Raw genomic sequence first — 12146 nt, forward strand, 5'->3', positions numbered from 1 at the left:
TTTAGATTTAATTTTTATTGTATTTATTTTTACTTTTTCCAAATTTCAGTTTTTCATTTGGTTCTCACGGTTTGATATAATCCCTTTTAATCTGTAATCTAATTACATGTACTGTGTTTCCATGCACAGTCTGTGCTTTTTGAGCTAGGAGCTTTAGACTCTTGCAGCCAAGGAGAAATTAATAAAAAAAGTCACCAGCCATTTTGTAATTACACATGATTTAATTAGCAATCAATTCACTTATTGAAAAAAAAAGTCTTCTATTGTTTCTCAAACCTGGTGGTGGGAGCTCTCTGTGTGTGACAGAAACCTCAAATAATTAGCTTGGTACCAAGTGAAGGCTGTTTTAACCTCCTCCACACCAAACGTCTGACTGGATGCACATGCATAAAATCATGTTTTAGCAATGATTTCCACCCTGACATGTTGCAAAAACAGCTTCTGAAAAACTGATGTGAAAGAAAATGTGTTTGAGTTTGGGCAACATTCCCCTATCTTGTCCAGAACAAGCACTTCTGCAGTGTGGTCCCTCCATACACTGCAGCGTTACAGGATCAGGGACATGATCCAGTCACCAGCTCTGTTTGTGGCAGCACATGAGAATGTTTATGGATTTGTATTGTTCTCCTGCTTTGGAAAAACGCCATTTAAGAAATGCCACCTCCCACTTCCCCCTCCTTTTAGGCATATAATATGAGAGGTTCGAGTGAAAGGCCCATCCAGGTCCTGGACAGCCGTCACATCCAAGCAGGCAGCACATGGAGCCGCTTCCTGGTGTCAGAGCTCAGCTTCAGAGGGTTCCCCTCCTTCCACTCCTTGTGTCATGGGCATGAGACAAACAGCTCCATTTGCTGCTTCTCTCCCATCTGTTCAAGGTTATCCTTCCCAGCTTCTTTCGCCTTGGCCTCCTCATCCACGTTGTGTTGCCACATATCTGGCTTTGAGCATGGACCCACTTCTTGGATCTGATCCTTAGCAGCTGTCTGCTGCCAGCGCTTTCCCACAGAGGATAGGGATGGGATCCAAAAGGCAAGGGGAAATGGAGGACAAGCTGGGAACATCCACAGCAGGTGAAGGTTAAGACGACCAAATCTCTACAGAAATAATGTCCTTATTCCTTCTTTCCACTCAGCTCTGTGAGCATCTGACTCTTCAGCATGTCTTTCCTAGCCCCTTCTTTATTGCTTCTGAAAATGTAGACTGCCTCCTCTGCCTCCTTTACCTCTGAATATGCTCTTTCTGAATACAGATTTATACAGCAGGTTGTGTTAGCCACATGGTTCAGTGGGAGCACATCCCAATAGACACAGCCGAAAAGGTGCATAGGAAAAAAATGACATGTCATGCTCAAACCATTATGATTGAGACATTTATTTCATTTGTCCAGTAGCAGATGCCAGCAAGATGCAGCCTGAGAACTCAGTCCATGCAGCTCCTCTTCCATGCCTAAGCAGGATTTTTTCAGAGGTTATGTAGTGTAAACAGCAGTGACTGAGGGCTGAAAAAGAGGGAACATGGAAACTGATAATGTGCTCTCTGTGTTGTGTAGTAACAACAGTCACCTTCAGTCTCTGGGGCTGTTGGAAGAGACCTCTCAATGTCATTAAGGAACCTGGATTGCCTTCAAAGGCATCCTATGCCAAAGGTTTCCTTTCTTGCTGGAAAGGCAAGAGAAAAGAGGTTCAGCCAAAACCCACCTGAAAATCTGGGATTCTTTCTGATGCCTTCCACAGCTCTGGCTCTGGTCTTCTTTTGGTCCTTTTGTGGGCTTGGTCTCATGATAAATCCCAGAGCCAAAGAGCTCTGAGAAGAGACAGATTCTTTTCAGAAGCCTAAGAATGGGATATATGGATATGCTTATTTTGCAGATGCCAATAGCTAATATATTCATTGTGTTCAACATACACAGTGCTCTGAAGCTGCTGCTAAAAGAGTACAGACATTTTATCTGGGTTATTGTCAGCCTACATGCACTGGAGAAGGATTCTAGGCTTTTAGTTCATCCCTGCTCTCAGTTTTATTTCAGCACATTGTCCTATTAATGATCAAGCACTATTTGAGCTGCATTTTATTGAGTTGCCTGAAGGCCCTCTGGCATCAGCAAAGTAAATATACTTGTGGTGATATATTATTATTAGATTCATGCTAATAAAAGGTTAACATCCCAGCAGAAGGTCTTTAATCAGTCTATGCTGTGAAGCCAAACCCAAACCCTTTTATTGAATTTTTTTTCCTCTAGCCACATAGGGTCCTGTCCATGTGATTTGAGAAAAAAAAAAAAATCATCAGTTGAGTGATTAATTTACATGGCTCTGTTTCTTTGATGAATTTTACTCCTTTTCTCTGTTACATAATTGGTTTGGAATTTCCTTCCCCTTACTCAGAATTTCACAGAATGAACCGCTAACATCCAGTAATAAACCCTTCACTGCATCAGTAACTTGCAGCAACCCATTGAAGTAAGATCCCAGTTCTTGGTTAGTGCAAGCTGAAGGAGATGGTCTGATGGATCAAAGTAAAACCAGGGCCAGCCAGAAACCAACATCATGTTGAAAACACGTGTGGGTAGTGACAAAGGAAATTCCCCAGGGTAATTAATGAATCTACTCAATGCTTTGTTTGTCTGTAAAAACACAACAAATGCTTCCCTACTTCATCAGGGCATTGTGAGGATAACTTCCAGTAAAATGTAGGAAGCCAAGCACTCCTAGGAGGGTGGTGACACATGAACTCCTTTGTAGAACAGCTCCATCCACTCCCTATTTCTCACCACCTCCTCTGTGCCTTAGTGGATTCAAATGTAACCATTTCCTTCTCAAATCAACCTCAGAAAGTGCAACTCTGAAATGGAGCCGTAAAGAGAAACTTCAGCATCTGCAGCATTCGTACAGTCATGTTCCCCCTTTCAGTCACTGCCAGACTGGGTCTGCAACTCTTGTTCTGGTACAGTCACAACACCTACAGGGTTTGAGCATGTTTCCCTCCTTTTTGGATCTGTCACTCCACACCTTTGCTGTGGTTTTGCTCAAGACCCTCTACAGTGATAGCAAAGACATCCACTTCTCCTAGCTATTCTTTTGCTCCAGGAAACACATTCTTGGCTGATCCTGCACTTCAGACACACTTGCAGACACACCACACAGCCTGCCTTTTATAAATCAAATCCCCTGGGTTTGTTTTCCTCTCATACTGTCTCCATTTTCTTTCAGTCTCTTTTTTTTTTTTTTTTTTTTTTTTTTTTTTTTTTTTTTTTTTACTTTTAGCAATTATTATTATTACTTTGTTTGCAAGGCTATTTGCTGGGGAAACTGATAGCTTCCACAATTCACTTAAAGATAATTAATTTTAGTTCACGCTAATTTTCAGTCTTCTACCTTGATTTTGTAACTTCTATTAGAAAAAAAATTAATTCTGTGCTTCTGAGCAGCTCAGGGCTCCCTAAAACTGTCCTGATCTTGACACTAAGCTTGAATATCTCTCTGCAGCTTACTGCTGTTTTAAACCTTATGGTTGTGCTGATATTGTTCTCAGCTCCATAGGCTGTCTTTTTTCCTGGCAGTCCCAAGGCACAGTCGTGGCACAACTGTTGGCAGGTATTTCCCCTGGTTCCCTGTGGACTCTCTTCATCCTCCTATCTCTGCCCTGAAATTACTCCCCAGTGGCCTCTTGGTAAGTTCAGGTAGGGAATGATGTGTTGATGATTCACACTCCTGTCTCCTATTGGGGTTCAGTGGATGCTCTACAAGGAGGCCTGAAACCTCTGCAGTGTGGATGTCACTTCAACTCAGGCATTAAAGTGCTTCTGCAGGGCTTTGCCACAAAACACTGTGTGCTGTAGAGTTTGGTGTGCTTGCAATGGTGTGAATGCAGCGTGGAGCAGAACTCCAGGTGAACTGTATCCCTCAGATCTGAGCAGCCTGTGTAGCAGGCCTCTTGAAGGACATTTTCAAGGGCACAGTGATTGTGTTTATACTCAGGTGTAGAAGAGATCCTGAGGTCAAATATGCAGTTTGTCCACATTACTTGTCTGCGGGAAGACCTTGGAGCTAATCTTGGTGCAATCTAGCTGATACTCCTGGTACAGCAGTGTGAACACCCTCAGATTATCCCCTACAGAAATCTGGAGGTGCAGCCAAATTATCTGGCAAGAAACTGGGCAGTAATAACAGTCACTCCAAAAGACAGCCAGTCACTGCTGCTGCAGAACCTAGGGGGAACTGCATTTTTACTGCACAGCTATTCTAATTCCTGCCCCAGAACTGAACAACACAAAGCCATTCCTCTCCCTAGGTCAGACCATGCTGACTTCCATGCACCCTGACAGGCCATGAGCCCTGGAAAGCTGCATCAGCATCCACAAGTACAAACCCACAAAATTAGAGCAGGCATGCAGGAGCTGGAACAGAAGAATGGATCTTAAGTTTGGTCTCTTCAGAAAGAACTCCAGAAAGTATGGCTCCTGGGAAAGGGCATAAGGAATATCATCTGAGTGCTGAAGGGAATAACTGGATGATTATTCAATTTCCACTCAATTTGCTGTCTGTGTGAAACAAAAGAAAAGTTTAACAGTAAAAGGAACTTTCTCATCTTAATATTTTTTGAACTAGGACTTTTGTGAGATGTCCTATCATAGCTTGTCCCCTATTCTTTTCTATAGCCAGGAAAAAAAAATCCTCTAATTGTTATGTTCCCTCTCATAGGCTAGAAAAACTCACTCAGTAATTCCCACTTTTATACTTATAATTTTGTGGTTGAACCAGAATGCAAATTTTAAGACAACTCCCTGCCTTGATTTCACCAAGTGTTTAGTGAATCTCTTGCAGTGGTTAATTAACTTCATGCTAAAAGTCAGATTTGCAGCTCATTTTCAAGTTTACCTTCTGACTTCACCTTGCAACCATGGATCTCCTGCCTTTGCTGACTAGCTTAAGCTTTTAATATATATATATAAAAAGTGATGTATAATAAGTCATTCACTATACTGCAGATCCCCTAGCTGTACTCTGCCTTTCCAGGCAGGGCTTAGAATGAAGGAGAGAATATTCAGAATCAAATTCTGAGCCCAAGCCTCATGAGCACTTTGCCTCATCTCCAGTAAGTGAGGGGTTAAACTCAGTTCTCTGCTACCCATTACAATCAATCTGTCTACCCAGTTTAGAAAGTAAATTTATTCCCTGGAGCTGAGGTAACTTGGAAGACTCAATCAGGTCTCAAGGTAAGCCTGGAGTGCCTAAATGCTTTGTAAAATAGAACTTTGAATAAAGCATTGGTAAAATACTGCCTCTTGGCCATTGCTGCCTCCCTCTGCAGCTGTGGCTTGATGTGACGAGGGAAGTAGGAGTATTCAAGTGGAGGTGGAAGACAGAGGGAAATTTTATTACCTTGTCTGCTTCTCCTGCACCAGAAGGTTGTCACAGACTGAGCAGCACTTTTCTTTCCGCATGTGAAATCCTTGTTACACTTCAGCTTCTCTGCCATTGCTCCATCCCAACTAAAAATCAGCAATGTGCTCCTTTTTGGAGTGGTAGGCCAGCATGAGTCTCTTGGAGAAAATAAAGACATGTACTGTTAAGTGCCTGAAAAAGACCCAGGACAATCTGTTCATCTAAAATGTATATGTACATACATGTCCTTTCTTCCCAGAAACCTCATTTTTAGCTGGCATTAAATCATTAAATCATTAAATCAGCAGCTGGGCTGTCAGATATGGAAGTCAGGTCATGGGAGAAGATGAACAAAGAAGGGATATTACAGATGAAGCAAGACTTGCCTTGGCAAAGCTGCTTGGTTTCCTGCAAACGGACCGAACAGTGGTGAAACTGTCCATGGATATGAGAGTCAGCTTCAGGCAGGGAGAAAAGAAAGTGGTCACTGCACACTGGAAGAGTCTGCTTTCATCATTCCCAGTGCCAGGGGCTGTCCTTGCTGTACAGAGGCACAGCTCCACATCCCACAGACACTGCAGCTCAGAGAAAGCCCAGAGCAGTGACTCTCCCCCTGCCTCCCCAGTCTCTCCTGGATCAGGGCCACCACCTTGTTGTGGTAGTGGGCCTGGATTTGTTTTGACTCTAGCCTGCTGTTGCTAGCGTGTCCTGGAGGCTTGCTGACCATTTCCTATTGAACTCAAACTTTCCCAATTAAGCCGGACAGCAGGTAAACAGGAGGAAGAAATCTTTAACAGAGAGCCTTGTCAAAGCCGTGCTGGATCATCCAGTGAGCGCTGGAGAACTTGGCAGGAGAAAAGTCACAGAGTTGGATCGTGCCTATTCATTTTTTGCTAACTGCTCCTGACATTTCTCTTCTCACACAGATGCATAGCATTCAAAGGTTTTGCCAGAGGTTCCTCTACTCAGGTTCATGTCTCACCCTTTGACTGTTCATTGACACAAGCTTTGAAAGGGAAAAAAAATTACTTAATTACTCTAGGGTGGAGGGCGAGAGAAAAGACAATAATATTAAAAACATAACTGCAACCCACAGGATCTACAGGAGATGTGGAATAGGGAAGGGTGTGCTTGAGCAAATGCTAGGATGTCATTTGGCCAGACATTTATACCTTCAAGGTCACCCAAGAGTTCTGACTGAATAATAAATTTTTTTGTATCTTATCCTGAAACCTGGGAGGACTGGGAAACAGCAGGGGTGGAGGAGTAATGGAGAGGGAGGGAAAAGGGGGGCTGTGGGAAAGCGACTCAGTCCTTACTGCCCTAAACCCTGTGGAGCCTGATCACACAAATATTTGCAGATCCTGGCAGTAGTCTGTGTAACACAGAGTATGTGACCATCTTAAGACTGATCCCACATTTATTTTTCTTTAATTGCTGGATGTTGCAGCCTGTTGTCCCAACTCATGCAACAGAGAGAAATAAGAAGCTAGAATCATGAGTGTTGAACTCTGTCCCCAAAGATTTTGCTGCTGACTTCTCGGCTTGAAAGAGAATACGGTCTAGAGAAAGAGAAGGAATTGTAAGGGGAAAACTTCACACTATGGACATTGTTCTTTCCCAGTGGGATTATGAGAAACTGTTCAGTAAGGGACTGAGATTCTGATACTAGTATCTTAAAGAGAAAGAACCAAGTCTACATTCTTCCAAAATATTCTTTCCCCCAAAAATTAAAACACCACTCTCTTCAAAAAATACTTTCTGACACTGTATGTGAGGAGAAAGTGGTATCAGGGCACACTTGTGTGTTGCCACCACCTCTCTGCCTCATAAAGATAGGCAGCAATTCATAAGGTATAAATTATTGTAATTAATATTCCCTTTGACACAATAAATACCTCAGATTCAGAGGCTTTTTTTAACTCTCTGGACCTACAGTATCTCCTGCAAAGTGTCACATACACTTTGCTTCTCTAATCAAGGAGGAAAAAGCTGTTTGATTAAACTTGGTATGCTGAGTCCAAGCTGAAAACCCAAAATGAATCATGTTAAGTGATAGCAACAAAACAAAAGCCTACAGGGAGCTCAGAGGTTAAACCCAGGCTGCAGCATTGAGTAGTACTGCAGTGGCTTTATTGTTTCTGCAGATCTGTCCCCATGTCAGCTGCCTACTGTAACACCCCAGCTCATACTTCCCACCAAAAATAAAAGTGGTGGTCTATTATTCAGTGGTCCTGTAGTTCAAACTGCAACAAGGACATGCGATGCCACAGAAACCTTGGGTAAAAAATTGCTAGCTCTACTCTGTGCCTTTAGTGTTGTACACTGGCTTTCAATGCAGAAAAGAGTATTTGTGCTTGTAAGGAGCAAGAGGAAGAGACAGATAAGGGGCTTGGGATGTCAAAGATCCTTGTAAATGAAAGCAATTCAGTAAATGAAAGCAAACAGTAAACAGTTTACTTTTGTGTAAAAGAGGGCAGAAATGAATGAGGGCTTTTTCCTCTTAATGGAATGGGTGCTTTCTCTATAAATACAGACTCTAAAATATATTATTATTTACAAATTTATCTTTTGATATATTTAATTTACATTTCTTTCTGAGATCACATGAATCATGCAATCAAGAGCAGGAACTATCATTGAGAAGCTCCACAAAAGACAATGTCTTTGTTTTTATCACCACTGCGTTATAAAGGAGATAGATCACACCAGCAAAGGGAGTTATACTGAGGTTGGTGTCAGAAGATTCTGATTAGCACAGACCAGCTGCTGCCTGTGAGATCTGCTGCTGTCCACGTGTAAGACAGTGCCTGAGGTGTAATATCTCAGCTGAGACTGAAATCCAAACCAATGGATTTGAATCAAGCCCCAGTGGAAGGCTTTGTAGGTATGATACAAATCTGCTCTGGTCTATAGAAAGTTTCCAAAGCTGAATGGAGTCAGACAGCAGAATTGTTTGTGTAGGTTCAGGGTGTAATGACTGTGAAGAACTTTGCTCAAGTGTAAAACCTTAGTGCTGCCTCAGCTAGTAAGAAGAGCTAGTGCAGGCTCCCAGGTTAGGGCAAACAATCTTGAACCAGACTCTAATGCCTTGAGATTGCCCCATTTTTCCTGGGAAATGGATACAGACCTGGGCAGTGTCTTCAATTCTTTGTGGCTCTTTGGAAAATGGCCATAATCCCACCTTGACTCCGTCTGAATTGCAAAGAAATTGTGCATTACTGTAGTGGTCACTCCTCAGGTTGGAGAAATGGAGGCACTGACCAGCTTTATGTTCATTTGTGTAAACTGTAGCTGCTCAGCTGTTGTCTGAGTGAAAACCAGGTTGCTACTCACTGCAGCCAGGTGTTAGTACAAAACTTGAGGTACATGGGCCCACAATGAGTTCCAGAGGCTGAGGACCCAGCTGTAGTAGTAATCACAGCTCTACAGTACCAGGTAGTAGAGGGATTGAATAAGAGTAAGGATAAATATTGCCTGCTGCTCCCACTCAAACTGGTCATCAGAAACTATTACTCAGAGGAACATGAGGATCGCCCCACAGATTTCAAATAAGTTTGTGGTTTGATCTTTTTGCATGCAAACACCACCAGCTATGGCAAACCTTCTGGAAATAATAACAGCTTCAAGAGAAAATCTATTCCGTGGTATGTAGGACCAGCTTTTCTCCTGGTCTTCCACAGCAAACAGGAACATAAAATGGCATATTCAAATCAGAAGGCAGTGGGGAATTTTAAAAAGCAGGATAGTAACATGAGTAACACAGTTCCAAGTCTGAGTTAGCATCAGCAACCACTTCCTTAGAAGGTGGGTGTCCTCACTGGGGAGTTTAAACAAGCCTGAATCTTCAGAAGTAATCATAGCTTTAATACTTATATTACAAATACTTTGCAAGGAACCACCTTCCTTGGGTACTGCTGGATAATTATTTGCTCTTAATGATTGTTTTTTTGAAAGAAAATAGAAGGAGTGAGGAATTCCTTTCCTTCATGCTCTTCATCAGCCTGTCAACTTTGGACTTCTACTGACTCCTTGTCCTGCTGGTCAAACAGATACTCATTTAAACTGTCCAATTCAATAACATCAGAATTAGATGGTGGGTTTGGAAGAGGAGATGTCATTTCCTGCACCTTTACAAAGACCAGCTCCTACAAAATAATACTGCTGTTAGTTTGAACTCCAGGCCACTACAGAGTATTCTGCTATCTTTCTCCCTCTCCTTTATTCTGGAGTCTGGTTCATCTACCACATGCAGTTTTTGCACAGCCTGAACTTGCTTGCTAGAGGTCAAACACTGATGCTTTTATTTCTGCCTCACCCCTCCCAACTGAAGAAAGAATAAATATTTGCTTAAAATTAAGCCCATTTTGGTCTGGAACTTCAGAAACAAAACAGTTTGGACGCTCTGCAAAAGAGGAAATCATCCAGCATGCTTTGCCTTCCCCCTCCCCATCACCCTGGGATTCCAAAAAGACTCAAAGTATTTTGCACAATATTTGAAAATAAATATTGCTCATCTTTTAGCTGATAGTTTGGAGCCCAGACAGGCTCAGGATTTATAATGGAAAGAGTGATGCAAGCTTAACGTTATGTGATCCATCTATTGCTACCATCCAACAACCAGCTTCTGTCCAGTCTCCTTGCATGAACAGTCTTTTTCTTCTAAAATATCCCAAGGTTCCTAGACACTGTTCTGATTAACTCCTTCTGAAGTGTTTGGACCCCAACTGTGGTCAATTATTCTGCCTGGAAGGACCAGTCAGTAACAGATAATATTTTATTATCATTTTTCTTTAGATTCCCTCTTCTCAGGAAGAACTTGCCTTTTTTCCTAGCGCAAATACATTTTCTTGAGATCTAGCTTAGACTGGGAAAAGGATCCAGGGAGACAAATTATGGTGTACCGTTATTAATTTGGAGGTGGAGGAAGACAGAGAAAAGTCATCCATCACTCCCAGCCCTTTCTAAAGAGAGCCATCATGACTTGCCCACAGGCCTAATAATCTTCATCATTTTGAAAGGAAAACATCCCGCAAGGACAAGTCAGGGAAGCTGGAGCTATTGAACAAGCTGATCTATAAAGATAATTCTTTCCATGTTTCTTCAGTCCTGACTTGCTCAATGGTTTGACTCATGAGAGCAGAATAATGCCAAGGTGTTATGGACTGGAAGTGCAGCTCCCTGCAGATAGGGACTTGGCTGGGGCTTGAGCAATTACCTAAGAGGAGCATCCTGCAACTGAACACAAAGCTTCCCACAGAATCCTGCTCCAGTGATCAGATCCATCTGAGACTCTCCCTGCCCCTGCCCTGTGGTCTCACAAAAGACCTTGTGAGTACATGTGAACCACATGAGGAGAGAGAGGACAGGGTGAGAAATGCCCCAGTGCATTTCTCTCCTTGCTCCCGTCTCTACTCTATACCGCCCCACCTTGAGCTGAACCAGTGGTTTTCCCACAGCAAAGCTGACAGTGAAGGCTGGGGAGAATAGAGGGAAGAAGGGGAAAGACAAGCCCAGTTCCAGGGAGCAGGTGGAGCCTGGTGTCATGGGCAGCCAGGCACATGACTGTGCTGATGTATGTATTACCCTTTATAAATAGCTACGAGCAGATGTTCAGCCAGCAAGTGGCTGTGCTGGTTGAAGCCATTACAGCTTGCAGATGCTTGGCACAGCCCTCCAGCCAAAGATTACCTCTCCTGGAGCTCTGCTGGCAGTCAGCTCTGCTACAAGCAAAAGTCATCTGGATTAGCTCATACCACCTGGATCAGCTGCTTGAGCAGTGCCGGCTGACTCTGCACCAGGGCAGATTAGGGAGTGCTCACATCATCCTTTGGCTGGTAGCAACCAAGGGCCCACCATGGTCCAGGTCACACAACGAGGTCTGGAGGAAGGTGTCTTGCCTTGATCTGACCCCCATGTGCACTTGGAAAGGCATGTCCATTTTTTGTATGCTCAGAAGGAAGGTTGTGTGATAAAAAGCTAGAACATCTGGCCAGGAGCTTTTGTTCAGCCAATCAACTTTCTGATGATTTCAGAGCTTCTCTAACATTATTTCTTCCCTCTCCTTTTTCAGTCTGGCTGCTACTTCTTGTAGCTACTTCTTTTTTATGACTTGTGCAGCTTCTATCACAATGGAAGACCACATGTATATCTAAAACTGACCAGCTAAAAGAAAGGTGAGCAGGCACTTTTGCATGGAGGTCATTTGGAGTTAACTTTTATCTTGTGCATGTAGAACATGTCACAGCTGAGCCAAACCTTATTCAGCACCTTTAACTGCTTCCATGGTATACCAGAGAGGAGTAGCTTGATCATTCTCTCCCATTTCTTTTCTGTGTCTTAAACATCCAGCATTACATTCACATGCACATAAAGAAACAGCAGACCAATGATGTGAACATATGCTGTGCTGGCACATGCATGGTAAGATACACAGATGTGGGGAAACATATGCTGATTTAAATAAACCTTGCAAAGCGCCAAAGCACAGAGACAAACCCCCCCAAAAAAATTACACAGACAAGTTAAGAAAACTGCAAGTTGGGAACTATTGTGTGTTTTCCCTCCCTTTTTGTTTTTTGGCCTTTTGAGCCTACAGCAAACTTGGTATCATTTACCCTCTGGCTGGACTCCGATAACAGCAATGTAACTCTTGATTCCCAACCCCAGCAGTACCATTTTTGCTTTTTCTAAACCTGGAATCCAAATTTAATTAGCACAAAAATTAAAATGAAAATAAACCTGGAGACAAATGAACTCTGG

The 12146-nt window shown here is 42.8% G+C and overlaps 1 long non-coding RNA gene across 1 annotated transcript; it reads right to left on the reverse strand.

The window, feature by feature from the left end:
* Positions 1 to 201: 201 nt before the first annotated feature.
* On the reverse strand, positions 202 to 6016 carry LOC111931798 (uncharacterized). The gene is made up of 4 exons (XR_002865744.2): positions 5771 to 6016; positions 5382 to 5542; positions 1698 to 1832; positions 202 to 1498 (listed from the first exon to the last, which is right to left on the reverse strand). It is a non-coding gene; the product is annotated as an uncharacterized LOC111931798 (long non-coding RNA).
* Between the last annotated feature and the right edge of the window lie 6130 nt (positions 6017 to 12146).

This window comes from Cyanistes caeruleus, chromosome 7, assembly GCF_971803275.1.
Source record: "Cyanistes caeruleus chromosome 7, bCyaCae1.hap1.1, whole genome shotgun sequence".
Taxonomy (NCBI): domain Eukaryota; kingdom Metazoa; phylum Chordata; class Aves; order Passeriformes; family Paridae; genus Cyanistes; species Cyanistes caeruleus.